This window comes from Xiphophorus couchianus, chromosome 13 (genome assembly GCF_001444195.1).
Source record: "Xiphophorus couchianus chromosome 13, X_couchianus-1.0, whole genome shotgun sequence".
NCBI classification, from domain to species: domain Eukaryota; kingdom Metazoa; phylum Chordata; class Actinopteri; order Cyprinodontiformes; family Poeciliidae; genus Xiphophorus; species Xiphophorus couchianus.
The window spans coordinates 30,591,065-30,604,424 of NC_040240.1; the positions used below are offsets into that span (position 1 = coordinate 30,591,065).

General features: G+C 41.2%; 1 long non-coding RNA gene across 1 annotated transcript; it reads right to left on the reverse strand.

The window, feature by feature from the left end:
- Positions 1-11,680: 11,680 nt before the first annotated feature.
- On the reverse strand, positions 11,681-12,561 carry LOC114155397 (uncharacterized). The gene is made up of 2 exons (XR_003597731.1): positions 12,419-12,561; positions 11,681-12,340 (listed from the first exon to the last, which is right to left on the reverse strand). It is a non-coding gene; the product is annotated as an uncharacterized LOC114155397 (long non-coding RNA).
- Positions 12,562-13,360: the final 799 nt, after the last annotated feature.

Sequence of the window (13,360 nt, forward strand, 5' to 3'; positions counted from 1 at the left end):
GATTTCTCTGGGGTGAAAAGCAGTCTTTTATAAATGCACTAAAGTTAACTTTTTGATTTTTCTGTCTATTCAAACTGTGGCTTCATCAGAAGATGACTATAGTGTCATGAGGTGTGTTTTTTCGTTCTCATTAGGTCTCGTTATGCTCACCACCTGGGCATGATTATCTCAGCTGTTTAGTTTTCTTGATTGTTTGTTCCAGTGTATTTAATTTCTCCGGTTGTCCTCTGTGTTTGTGGGATCATTTGCGTTGCTCGCTGCTCTCTCAGTGAGGTTTCAGAACGTGTACATAGGACAGGTACCAGTCTTGGGAAAATAAAAGTCATTTTACTTTTTGAACTAAGCTGCATCTGGATTCACCTTCTCCCATAAATCACCGTTCCTGACAGAATGATCCCACCAAGGCAGAGAGGTCCAAGGAGGAGAGCCAGAGTAGATTTAAAGGCCCTCTACGAACATCTCACCAGGCTGGCCGAGCTCCCGGCTCACTTGGGCCAAGAGCTTCTGCAGGGATTGAGACTGGCGGTTCCACTCCCCAGAACTGGTCACCGTCGTCCGGGAGATTCTCGCCCTGACCCGCCGGTGATCCAGGTCCCTGGGCGCTTCCGTGAGTCACCGGAGATGCCGGCCCCGAGACAATGCCCTGAGCCACCAGAGATGCCGGCCCCGAGACAATGCCCTGAGCCACGGCGACGTGACCTCAAGCCACCACTGCTACCGGCCCCGAGGGCCCATTCAGGACCACCACCGCTACCGGCCCCGAGGGTTTGTTCCGCTACCGGCCCCGAAGGTTTGTTCCGGACCACCACCGCTACCAGCCCCGAGGGCCCGTTCCGGACCACCACCGCTACCAGCCCCGAAGGTTTGTTCCGCTACCGGCCCCGAGGGTTTGTTCCAGACCACCACCGCTACCAGCCCCGAGGGCCCGTTCCGGACCACCACCACTACCAGCCCCGAAGGTTTGTTCCGGACCACCACTGCTACCGGCCCCAAGGGCCCGTTCCGGACCACCACCGCTACGGGCCCCGAGGGTTTGTTCCGCTACCGGCCCCGAAGGTTTGTTCCGGACCACCACCCCTACCGGTCCCGAGGGTTTGTTCCGGACCACCACCGTTGCCGGCCCCGAGTGCCCGCTCTAGGCCACTGCAGCATCCAGCGCCCCCTGTCCCAGAGTCTCCAGTGCCGCATCCAGCGTCCCCACTCGCAGCGCTGCCTTCAGCGTCCCCGCCTCCAACGCCCGCAGTGTCCGGGCCTCCAGTGCTGTTTCCTGCTGCGCCCCCTCTCGAGGGTGAGTTCCGGGAGATCCAGCGTCAATCCCGCTTCAGGGCGGCTCGTGTTGGCGACCCACGGACTCCCCAGCAAAGTCAACTGTGGCTTCGCTGGCTTTTCGGTTTGCTCCGCCAGGGCCTGTTGACTGCTGCCCGGCGGCTCTGTGCTGGGCGCTGTTACCCGCCAGGGCCTCGCCTAGACTTTCCACCTATGCACCATCGCCCCCCTGATCAGACTTTCCAGGGCTTGTCCCTTTCTCGCCCACAGGGGGGCAGAACTGAGTTTTCTTGGTGACTGTTGCCCTTTGTTCTGGCCCCCCACTCCCATCCTATTGTTGGACTTTCTTTTTGGTGTCTGGTATCCGCCTTGAAGGGGGGGGTACTGTCATGAGGTGTGTTTTTTCGTTCTCATTAGGTCTCGTTATGCTCACCACCTCGGCGTGATTATCTCAGCTGTTTTGTTTTCTTGATTGTTTGTTCTAGTGTATTTAATTTATCCGGTAGTCCCCAGTGTTTGTGGGATCATTTGCGTTGCTCGCTGCTTTCTCAGTGAGGTTTCAGAACGTGTACATAGGAAAGGTACCCGTCTTGGGAAAATAAAAGTCATTTTACTTTTCGAACTAAGCTGCATCTGGATTCACCTTCTTCCACAAATCACCGTTCCTGACATTTAGCTTAAAGGGTAGCATGTCTATAGCCACCTTTAATGTGTTTTGAACAATGTTAAGGCAGCCCAAACTGATGTTGGGTTTCAGTAAGCTTCATATTAAATGGCCACACTAATCCAATGTGAAACAGTGCTTTGGATAAACCAGTCACATAAAGCCAAAAAGAGCAATTACATGATGTAAAAATTGTCAAGGCTTTTATTTTGAAATTTTCAGTAAGCTTCATTTCAAAGGGCCAAACTAATCCCATGTATAATAGTCATTGGATTAAATCAGTTCTATAATGCCCACTACACAAATAGTTCTAAAGGCCAGCTCAGTCCTCCTCTGTAGTTACTGACAGTTCTGCCATGTTGTAGTTCTTACATTCAGTCATTGTAGTTCTAAAGAGCAGCTCAACTGCCATGTGAGTGAGACAGACAGGGAGAGACAGAAATCTATCTTTTTGAAACAGTTAGTTTTTCTGAACAAAGCAGGCTGAACAACTCTTTCCATAAATGCTGTCAGTAGCATGTGGGATATCATTAAAATGTTGTCTGTAATTGACTTACTCCATTCAGTATATTAAACATGGCTAATAAGAGTGCACAGCAAGGCAGTTCCCTAACCTCAGAGAAAAAGATAATGCAGGCTAATCTTATTGCACCGCCTCCTGCGGTGCACTAACCTGATAGGAATATTGAGGCTTGTATTTGGGAAAAAAACGTAAACTTCATATTAAATGGCCACACTAATCCAATGTCTAACGGTGTTTTTTTAAACCAATCACATAAAACCCAAAAGAGCAATTACATGATGTAAAAATGATCAGTGGCAAAACTAGTCCCAGCCACCACTTGTCCCCTTTGTTCCTCCCTTTGGAAGCGCTGCCAGACCTGTAGCTAACATCAGCAGATCTCCCACAGATACAGTCCTCACTTTCCCTGGAAAAAAAAAAAAGGTAAGCATTGCAGTTGTTGCGCTCTGTTCTAAAGAAAATTCATTTCTTTAGTTCTGCTTTTCTTTGATTAAAAATAATTGTACAAAATACTTCAGTGCTTTTTTGAACAATAAAACAATCTGTCCATGCAAGCCCTCAGAGTCAAGGAGGTAATCTGTCAGAAAGCCTCGTGTCCTGTTGTCAACAGTCTCTAGTGTAAAAAGCAACGTTTTGATGGCTGCAAGACTCTCACAGAAAACTATTTCATTATCAACTCTTTTCGCTGCCAGCAGAAGCTAGAACCGCCTCGATTGGTGTGAAAATTAGACGGGACACGTCACCTTGTTCATTGAGTTTGTCAGACAATATCAGTCCTACTTTGTTGGCTCTTGAATTCCACTAAAAGCCTGAAACAGCAAACCCTCCAAACTGCTGCTAAATGTGGAACAGCGGGATCCTTTTTGTAACGAGCCAAACGCGCCACAGCTGATGCGGGTTTAGACTTTGACTACGCTCTAGGCAATGCGCTGACAACTCTGGTTCATCAGTACAGCTGAGTTGATGTGTGGTTTTAGTGTCACGCAAATAAAAGAACAAAACAAAAAACTTTTTTCATAAATGTAAGCTGTTAGACCTTAAAAAAAAGAAAAGAAAAAGTCGTACACCAACTTTTCTGAGCTCCAAGATTGATCATGCTCGTTTAGATCTCTGTCTGAAAATGACTTCGGCACGACTTCTGTTGTTTTTCTGTTGTTTTGGGGGTTTTTTGCCAGTTAGTTGCTGTGATTCCTTCCACTCTGACAAAAAGCTTATGAAGTATGCTGATGGGCTTCTACACTTCAGCTTGATTTCCTCAGTTTGTGTTAACTCCCATTTCTTAATGCACATGGTGGAAATCCTGAAAGCCTGTTCCTGTTTGTTTTCCGCTCTAAATAACACATCGCAACGAGAAAAACAAAAACGCACCATTCTTGACAACCCCTGCTCTGAGCTATTTGGGGACCAAGATGTGTGACCTTGAGTGTTTCTTCAAATTTGTGTTGTAAAGCTTTAGTGCTCTGGGTGGACATTTAACCACAATTGCCTAATGACTTTGATCAAAAGAAGGGAAAAGGCAATTTTGTTATTAAAGTATAAATGATTTGTATGCGTGTGTGTGTGTTGCTGGTAGTCCAACCAAATGTATAACTTCAGACGTTAGGGTGATTTGAATATGTCTGCTGAGCCTGTCTGGGCTCCATAATAAAGAAGAAACTAAAACAAAAAAGAAAACTTGTGCAAGTTGTACCCATAACTTGTTGAATTCATTGCCACAGCTTAGTGGGAACGACTTGCTTAAATCATGGGCACTGTCTTCCGTCTTCAGACCACGACTTTATAGCTTGCTCAAACAACTTGTTTTATTTGTGGCCATGTCTTGTTATAATTAAGTTGTTCACACAAAATTAATAAATAAGTCATCAAGGCTACGAATTAAACACGTTGTTCCCATGAGTTATTAAGTCATGGGCACGACTTGATGACAGATCTCTTTCGTTTTTGTTTTTGGTGTATATATATATATATATATATATATATATATATATCAATGATTAGCTGAATGAATACAAAGACTAGGTTTCAGATTCGATACAGAGAACCCCTGCATATTTGTGGATTTTTTTTTTCAGAGAGCATATCTATAACATTCAGAAAGAAATGCAAAGGTGGCTTGACCTGCTATTGACTGGCGTTTGCAACGCAGTCAATCCAGCAATAATAGTATTTTTCCTTGTTGCTGACTGGCTGCATCCCAAAGTTTGGAGATAAGGGAAACCATGGATGTTCATTTCTGCGATATGGCTAAGATGGAATGCATATCAAGGTGTATTTGGTGTTTGAACTATTAAAATATGCAGTCATAAGCGTTTTCTGAAGGAGTAGTCGCAGATTTTAGCTATATGTGGCCGATTGGGGTCGATAACCCCAGTGAATACCAGCTGGTCCACTATACTCTTTCTCACATTTTTCATAATTTATGGACCTCTTGAGATTGTGTAAGAAGAACTCTGTTTTCCTTTCACATCAGCAGCCTGCAGCAATAATCTAAACTCAATGTTTGGACTTTTTACTGTGTATCCATTCAGAAACTAAAAGCCCTCCTTTCCTCTTTTCAAACGACACCGAAAAGAGTTGCCCGCATCTCTCCGAATATAAATACCCCCCGCCCCCTTCTCCTTCCCGCCCCGGTCTCGGACGGACGATTAACTGTCAGTGGCGGCAGGTTTTTCCTGTCATGAACTGGAGCTCGAAATATCCATTACCTGTGTCCTCTTCAACCTTTGAGGGACAGAGGCCCATGTTGCTGTGTGAGAGGACATGGCTCCGGCACCAGGCAGCCCATCCTTCTTTGTCTCTGCGGGGCCTGCTGGGGCCTCTTAGGTGACAGCGTCACTCGAGCTGAGGTGGAGGGCTTCCTCCTGCTGGCTGCTTGGCCGCCTGCCCCCCTCCCCTAAGACTTGTCCCCCACCTTGTGCTCAATGGGCATCGATCCCCCCCAGCAGCGACACCGTGTCCCAGAGAGGGGTAAGCAGATACACCTTGTTGCCTCCAACAATCATTCTGCCCCTGTAGGGACAGGTCGTGGTAAATTAATAGGGCGCTGGCAGCGACTAGATATTGGTAATGTATTTGCTATTGATGGAGTGAGATAACATGAGTAGCTTCAGCCTTACTTAACACAAAACATAAATCCTCCAAGGCCATTCAAGAGGAGCGAGTAAACCCAAGTAGAGCACAGACATATTAATTCATTGGACTTGTACCTCAAAAACAGACGGAAGGCATTTTACTTATTGATTTTCATATGATTCACACCCTGTCAACAATGTTTAGGAGGCTACTGGAAGTAGAAGCATCGCAGTCATTTCATTTCCTTCAGTCTTCAGACAAACTCAACTTGATTTATCGCCTATTAAAAGCTATAATAGTGTTTTTTTCACCGGCTTAACCAACACTGGCTTTAGTTTGCTTTACAAGTGATGCACTTTTACAGAAAGGAGGGCGGGTACGTCCAGTACTCAGTAACATGCGCTGCCAAAGGAAAATCATCACGTCTCTTAACAAAATAGCAACACAGTAACAGATGGTGAAACTGGACAGTTCATTGATTTTATACTCCATAAAGTACAAATGTTCCTCTATTTGTATCCACTTGCATTCATCGCCACATCTCAGTTTGGAGCGTTTCAACTGCAACCGACTTTGGTAACTTACTTGGGCCTCTTCTCTTGTAATAAAATACGTGAAACAACAAAACCTCTCTTTGCTTCACCTAAGTCAAACTAAACCTTTCCTGCTTTAAGTCACAGAGATTTACCTAAATTAGTTTTAATTGCTAAATAAGAGATTTTCAGACAGAGTTTATTCACTTTTCCTTAGAAAACTAGAACTGTCTTTAAAACTGGTGAAACATTTTGAGGATCCTTTCTCAATCTTCTGACATTAGTTTGCTTGAATTTTCCCAACACCCTTAGCAGACCATAAAGCAATTGTACTAACTTTAAATTGATCATCAAAACAAAAAAGGGAGGTGAATATGATTTCATAGCTAAACTTCCTCTTCCTCCATTTTGCAGAGAGCTTCATCATGTTTTTCAGGAAACTCAACATGATTTTATGGTTGGAAGCCATATAATTGATAGGATAACACTTGTCTTACTACTCAGATTTAGTATCAGAAAGTAGTTTTATTCTCTTTCTTGACTTCCATGACGTTTTTCATTCACTTGATCAGGAGTCTTCAACTCCAGGACACAGGACCTGATATCCTGCAACTCTTAGATATGTTTCTGCTTCAACTAATTTTTACTATAATCTGAAAACATCAATTTGATATAATTAAAGACTTCCTTATCTTTTCCGTATGAAAGTCAAGGGTTAAAAAAGATACAGCAGGAGTAAACATAGCGTTATCTATTTACATCTAATGATTTTTGTATGATTAAATGCACTTTGGGGGACTACACAGTGGAAAAGTGCAACCATTCTGTGCTGAATGGTTTTTATTCCATGTAACCATTCACTGTAGCCACAGGCCACCTGTAATATTTATATTTGTCTTCTACCCTCAATCATAGGGTAGAAGACAAGTATAAGATTTCACACAGAGGATTTTATTCAAAGAACTAACTTTGTTAGAGGTACAGCTGTAAGCTAAAATCTTTACAATATACTTTTATTTGTTTAGAAATGGTCTTAGTACCATAATACATTAAATATGTGTTATTGTATACACAATAAGAGTAATTTTCCGGGATTCACTGTCTTTTGTTCCACTGAGTTTTTGTTATGGTACAAAGTTATTATTGTTTAATTTTCCTTTGGGATCAGTAAAGTATTTTTGAATTGAGTTGAAGAATGAATGCAATCAATTATAGGAAACTGATTAACAGAAAGTTAAGGAGTTTTTTGCCTCTATCTACATGCTTTCCTATTGTGATGTTTTATTGTTGCGCTATAGCTACTTGAACCTGGGAATCTGGTTAAAGACAAGAGTTCCTGGTACCAGAACCATTCCCTGTGTTGTTAATGTTGAGGTTTCGGGAAACAGCTTATGATCATTTTAAGGGTTATTGTATTTCTACCACTAGTCTACTCTGATGTCCAGGTACCAGAGACAACCAGGCCTCCTTTCATCAGACTGTTTTGGCACCACGAGAAAGGCATCGATTTGACCTTGATCAGACTCCCAATGACAGATGGAAGTAAATACATCCCAGCTACAGGGAGAAACTTCCCAAACAACCAGAGTCAGAGTGGACAACCTTTATTTTAGGATAAGCTGTGAAAGAGTATGGTGTAAGGAAAAGAGCCAAGAAGTCAAGAACTTTGACCAATTAGGGTCTTAATAAGTTAACATTTTTATGGAAAAAAGATTGTTGCAACGATTGAGTAGATTAACAAACGACAATAAAAGGTAAAAGTTTTCCTGACAGCACACAGCAACAAAAGTTTTAAATTTTTCCAGTTTTCTTGTGTTGCATCATGACCCCACGCGTGAACGTCTACGTGTAAGAGCGAATGGTGCAGATCGCTCAGCTGGGTGAGGACAAGTGCACAAATTCCATAGACAACGAATGGAGAGGGACGTTTATAAATGAACACTTAGAACAAAATAACTTCTTTTAAACTTTCCTCAATATAAAAACATGGAAAACTGAGAATCTTCAGACATGTTTGGCTTGAGACAATAAAACTTTATCTTAAACAAAATGTGTACACAGAGGCGCTTTTTGATGTGGGTGACATGGACAGTTGCCCAGGGCGGGAAGAGGAGAGAGGAAGGGATGGGGCGTTCTAGAACTAAAAAATAAAATATACTATCTGTCAGTTGACCCCAAACTAGTTTGCTACTACTTACTGTATATGTATGTGTAGTGGGGGACGTTTCCCTTAGTTGTTGAGTTCTGGTATCTTATGTTAAGGTTTGGTGCGAACCTTTACAAGGAGGTGAAAGAAAAAGCATTTAAAATGTCAATTCCAGTTCAGAACAAGTTTGACGTTTCTGAAAAATAAAAAGAACTTCTTATTAATTTCTCAGTGTGCTGCAGCAGCTGTGCAGACGTTGTTGGCTGCAACATCTGCCCGCCTTTCCTAACAGTTTGGTGGATATCTGCCTGACTGAGCGGGATGACACGCCACTTTCGCGGCGTTGTTTCTTATGAATCTGTTCACACCTCACAGGAGGTTCTGGTGGGAGAAGCGGTTCCGCTCCACCGCGCAGAGAAAATCTGTCTCTCTCATAATAGCTCTGGGCAATTTCAGACCACACGAAATGACAAGGGAATCAATTTCCCTGGTTAGGTTATAGATGGCTTTCCTTTGCATGCTCCTTTTGTCAGGAATAACTCTTGATATATGTTATGCAAGTCATTAGGAAATGGCCTAAAGTGTGACAGACTGAACGCTGCATCCTCTTCTTCAGAAGCATAGCGATTACCTCTATTATCGTAGATTCAGAATTTTGAAATCTGCTGAGCTTACTGTACGGCTTTGACCAGATTAGGTCTGAGCCGTGGAGTAACTGGATAACACCCAAATCTGCTCACATGGGTCTAGTCTGACCTCTAGTGGCAGACATTACACACAGCATGATCAGTCTTTTTTCTGATTAGGTTAGGTCAGGTTCCTCTTCCCCTTTCTCTGTCAAACTTTTATTCATCAGTGGGATCAAATGCAGCTAAAGCATCAGGATGCAGCTGATTTTTGCATGGTATGGCTGCATCCAAGACTTTAGAAACAGAATATATTGTAACCAGCTTGAACTGCTAGCACACTAACTCCATCCACACTTGTTATGAAGCGGTACAGCTAGATCCTGGACTTGACAGGCACAGGTGGTACCAATCAAAGATGTCATCTCTTTTACTGCGGCAGTCCCCTGGGATCTGTGTGAACCCAACCCAACAGCCCCCACCCATCCCCACACCCTCCACCCCTGGAGGCCCCCCGATGTTCGCCGTGTTCACCCACGACTGAACAGTCAATCAAAAGCCATCGCTACATCAGCTGCAGAGAACAGATACTACACACCTCAATGTTACGACAGAGTGTAAGGGCCATGCCAAGAAAGAATAATAAAAAAAATAAATGAACATAATAAAGTTGAAACACTATGAGAATAAAGTCAGAATATGTGAGAATAAAATCATGATTTTACCAGAACAGAGTCACACGAGAATAGAGTTGAAATAATACGAGAATAATGGTTGTAATATTTCAATAATAAAGTCACGATATTTAGAGCATAAAATCATCTCATCAACTCTGACCAGCCGTCCTGTCGGTGCTGAAGAACAGCGCCACCACAGCATGACACCACCATCGCCATGCTTGATCCCGGGCTTGGTTATTGTCACTTTTCTGATTTTGCACATGGGTTAAAATTATTTTTTATTTCAAGTGACCAATTAGTCATTTCTTCCTCATGCTTGCTGGTTCCACTACATCAGTGGTCCCCAACCTTTTTATCACCGCGGACCGGTCAAGGCGTGGCAATTTTACTGGGACCCGGGGGGACGGGATCAGGAGGAGGTCACATGACACAATTTTCAATTTTGTGCCCCGATTTTCCCCTTATGACAATCTTAGAACGTTCCGAGTTCTAAGATTGTCGCTTGTGATAATCGTAGGATCATCCTGTCTGTGTGGTGTCGGACCGCTCCCATCTAAAATCGGGCATATTCAACATGTTTGATTGTCTTGGCCCTTTTATCCAAGTACACCTCGCTGCAGCAAACAGAATGGGGAGGGGTCGGACAACTGTCAGTCTCATACCTTATATGGAAATGGGACTATTTCTTTCCGGAAATGAAGGGGGCGCTAGTGACACTATTTCCTGTACCGATCGTGTTATAATAATTATACTAATAATAACGTATTTTATTTGACAACGCCTTTTAAAACACCCAAGAACACTTTCAACATTAAAAATACAAATGAAATAGTAAAGAAATGGCTACAAAACGTGATATGTCACGTGGTATGTCTGTCACGTGGTATGTCCCTTTTTTATTTCCAAATCTTTATTAAACCTTTATTTAAAATTATATTAGTAACAAACAATCTAGAATAAGCAACAATAAGGAAACATTATGGAGATGTATTTATCTATCCTTACACCCAATCTATCTCAAACAAAAGTAATAAAACATGAATCAAATCAATATTTTGGAGACAAATGTACATTACATTAAGAGCACATTTATCCATCCATTAATTATCATGAATTATCCCTATAGTTGGTTCATGAGGGCTGCTGACCCTGGACAGATCGCCAGTCCATCGCAGATTAAGAAAACAGATATAAACAAATGAAGTTCAAATAATATATTTTGATGTTGTGAATGGTACTCTTAAAATAAATAAGTTACAATCTAAAATATAATAGCCTCTGGCTTATTAAATAAGAACTAGATGGAAAAGAGGTTTGGTCTGTAAAACATTTAGTCAACAATTTTGGCCAACTTAGTACGTCCATTCACAGAGCACTTTTGTTGTTTATTTGCCAAATATTTTTCTTATTATTCACATTGTGAATATAATTTACAAACAAACCAAAGGACTTCTGAACTTCTAACAAGTGCCATTCTGACCTGGCTCAGCTGTTATCATTGTTTACCATAATGTCTCATTGGAAACTTTTGCTATAAGGACTCCAGTTCAACCAGTAAACTGACTGGTGTCCCACTATTCCATTCAGAAATTCCATATCAATTCTACCAATTGCAATCGATTCATAAAATAAAGCCCTTAAATATCCAATTGTTGCAAAACCCAGAGAGATTAATTAAAACTTTAAATGTAGCTTCAACCTGGAAAGACTCACACAGAGAGAAAGTTTTAGAAAGTTTATTTGACAAGAAATAATCTTTGGGGCTCGGACCCCGGCAGTAGACACTGCGCTGGTAACTGCCAGAGAGAATGAGCTTTTTTTCTATATGAAAACCTTTTTGAATAAAGTCACTGGTTACATAAATTAAACCAATGTGTAATTTCTAACTATAACTGTCTTGATCTCACCTGCTCAGCCAATCACCTGATCATGTGTCTCTATCCCAGCCTAACGGCGCCGGGCTCATCTCCTCCACCCTTCATAAAGTCCGGCTTGATGTGTGCAACTGCTCCTCATCTGAGCTTCCATCACCTCCACCCCGACTACACCTTCGCTCTGCTCGTTTAATCTTGTTTGTAACCGAACAATATGTTTCTGTATGTGCTTGCTTTATTACAAAAAAACTCCAAGTTGATTCTGACTGTTAAAACATAAACAACTTACCTGTATGTCAGGTTTGTAAAAAAATTTGTATTGATTCCAGTCATTGTTCAAAAAGTATAGGAAACATTGTATTTACACATATAAAATATTGCAAGTTATTAGCTTTGCTTGCATTTCAAATTTTTAAAACAAGGTTATCCTATTGTTAAACAACGCTGTTACAATATATTTACAACTACTTTATTGGTTCTACTCTCTCCAACAAATTACAGCCACAATGTAACTTTGTGTGGAAACGGCACCATTTCTATGAAAACTAAATAATGCAAATCAACTGAGCTACAACAAAAGGAACATTCAAAAATGTAAATAATATTGAAAGAACACATTATTAAAAAGGATGACTGCACAAGTCAAAAGGCAAATATTTTTTAGCAGAAATGATTTAAAATGGCATGTCACAAAAAAAACAAACAATGTGTGACAACTGAAATGTGTGAAAGACAGAGGAAAGCAACTAATATTCTCCTTGCATTCAGTATTGACAGTCAGTGTAGTGTCCAGGTCGGCCATCACAATAGTAACCAGGGTACTCTCCTCGTCTTCCATTGCCAGTGAAGCCCACAGTCTTTATATTACCAGTTGCAGGAAAAACACGTTACAACCGCAAAAGGAATCCGGTTTTCTGCCTTGAATGTTTTTGAAAATTTGCCCCAGTTGATCTCACCTGTTAATGAAAAATCGATTTCATGTAGTTGAAATCTAATTTCACATGTTTTAGGTGAAAAAAATCAAAGGTCCTTACCATCCAGCCAAGCAAAGTGAGTCTTCTTCCTGAAAACTGGGTCAGTTACAACGGCTTCAAAGCACTTGCAGGTCAATGCCAAGGTGAGGTAGGCTGAGTCTCCCTGTGCTGGTATCACCTCCTGGAGAACAGCTTCAAGAACATCTAAAGGCATCTGAAAATAGCAAAAAACCAAACAAAATAAAAAATCACATTGCACATTATGATCAGTAGAACAGTAGTTAATAATAGCCATTTCACCAAATACTTTGTTACTCTTACTAGTGTAGTTTATTGCAGTTACTTACTAAAACTATATTGAAGTAGTGCTACTCATCATTAGAGTATCACATCTGGGTACTACACCCAAATATAATGGCTGCTGTTAGTTTATAAAATATATTAGACTTTCCAGAAATTTAACATTGGTGTACAAAACATATTTAAAAAAGATTAACCTTTAAAAATAAAAGAGAAACACTAGAAAACTGGTAAGTATGTAAAAAATATTTTATATTTTTCAAGTGTAGTTATACATACCGATATGTTGAACCATAGCAGTTTGTGCTAAATGGTTCTGTAGCTTGTATTAGCAAAGGGGACAGCAATATTTATGTTCATGTTGCAAATAGATACGTGGATCTGTATAATGAAAATAAAAAACAGTTTGAGCATAAAATACATTTCTCAATTATACATGTTATCTACTTTTCTATTTTTATCTAATGGTGCCCAGCGGGATAATAATTAGCTATCCTACATGCTAAAATTAGCCTTCCCCTGTATGAATTACGAATTTCTCTAGTTTACAGCTGTTAATTGTATTTTCAACCTAATCTAGAAAAGCGTATTGATTTACTATGTGAAAAAATTTAAGTAGGTAAAAATACCTTTTGTTGACTTTGTGAGTTTTGCATTGTTGATCGTGAGCCGAACACCAGTGGAAGAACCTCTCAACCTTCT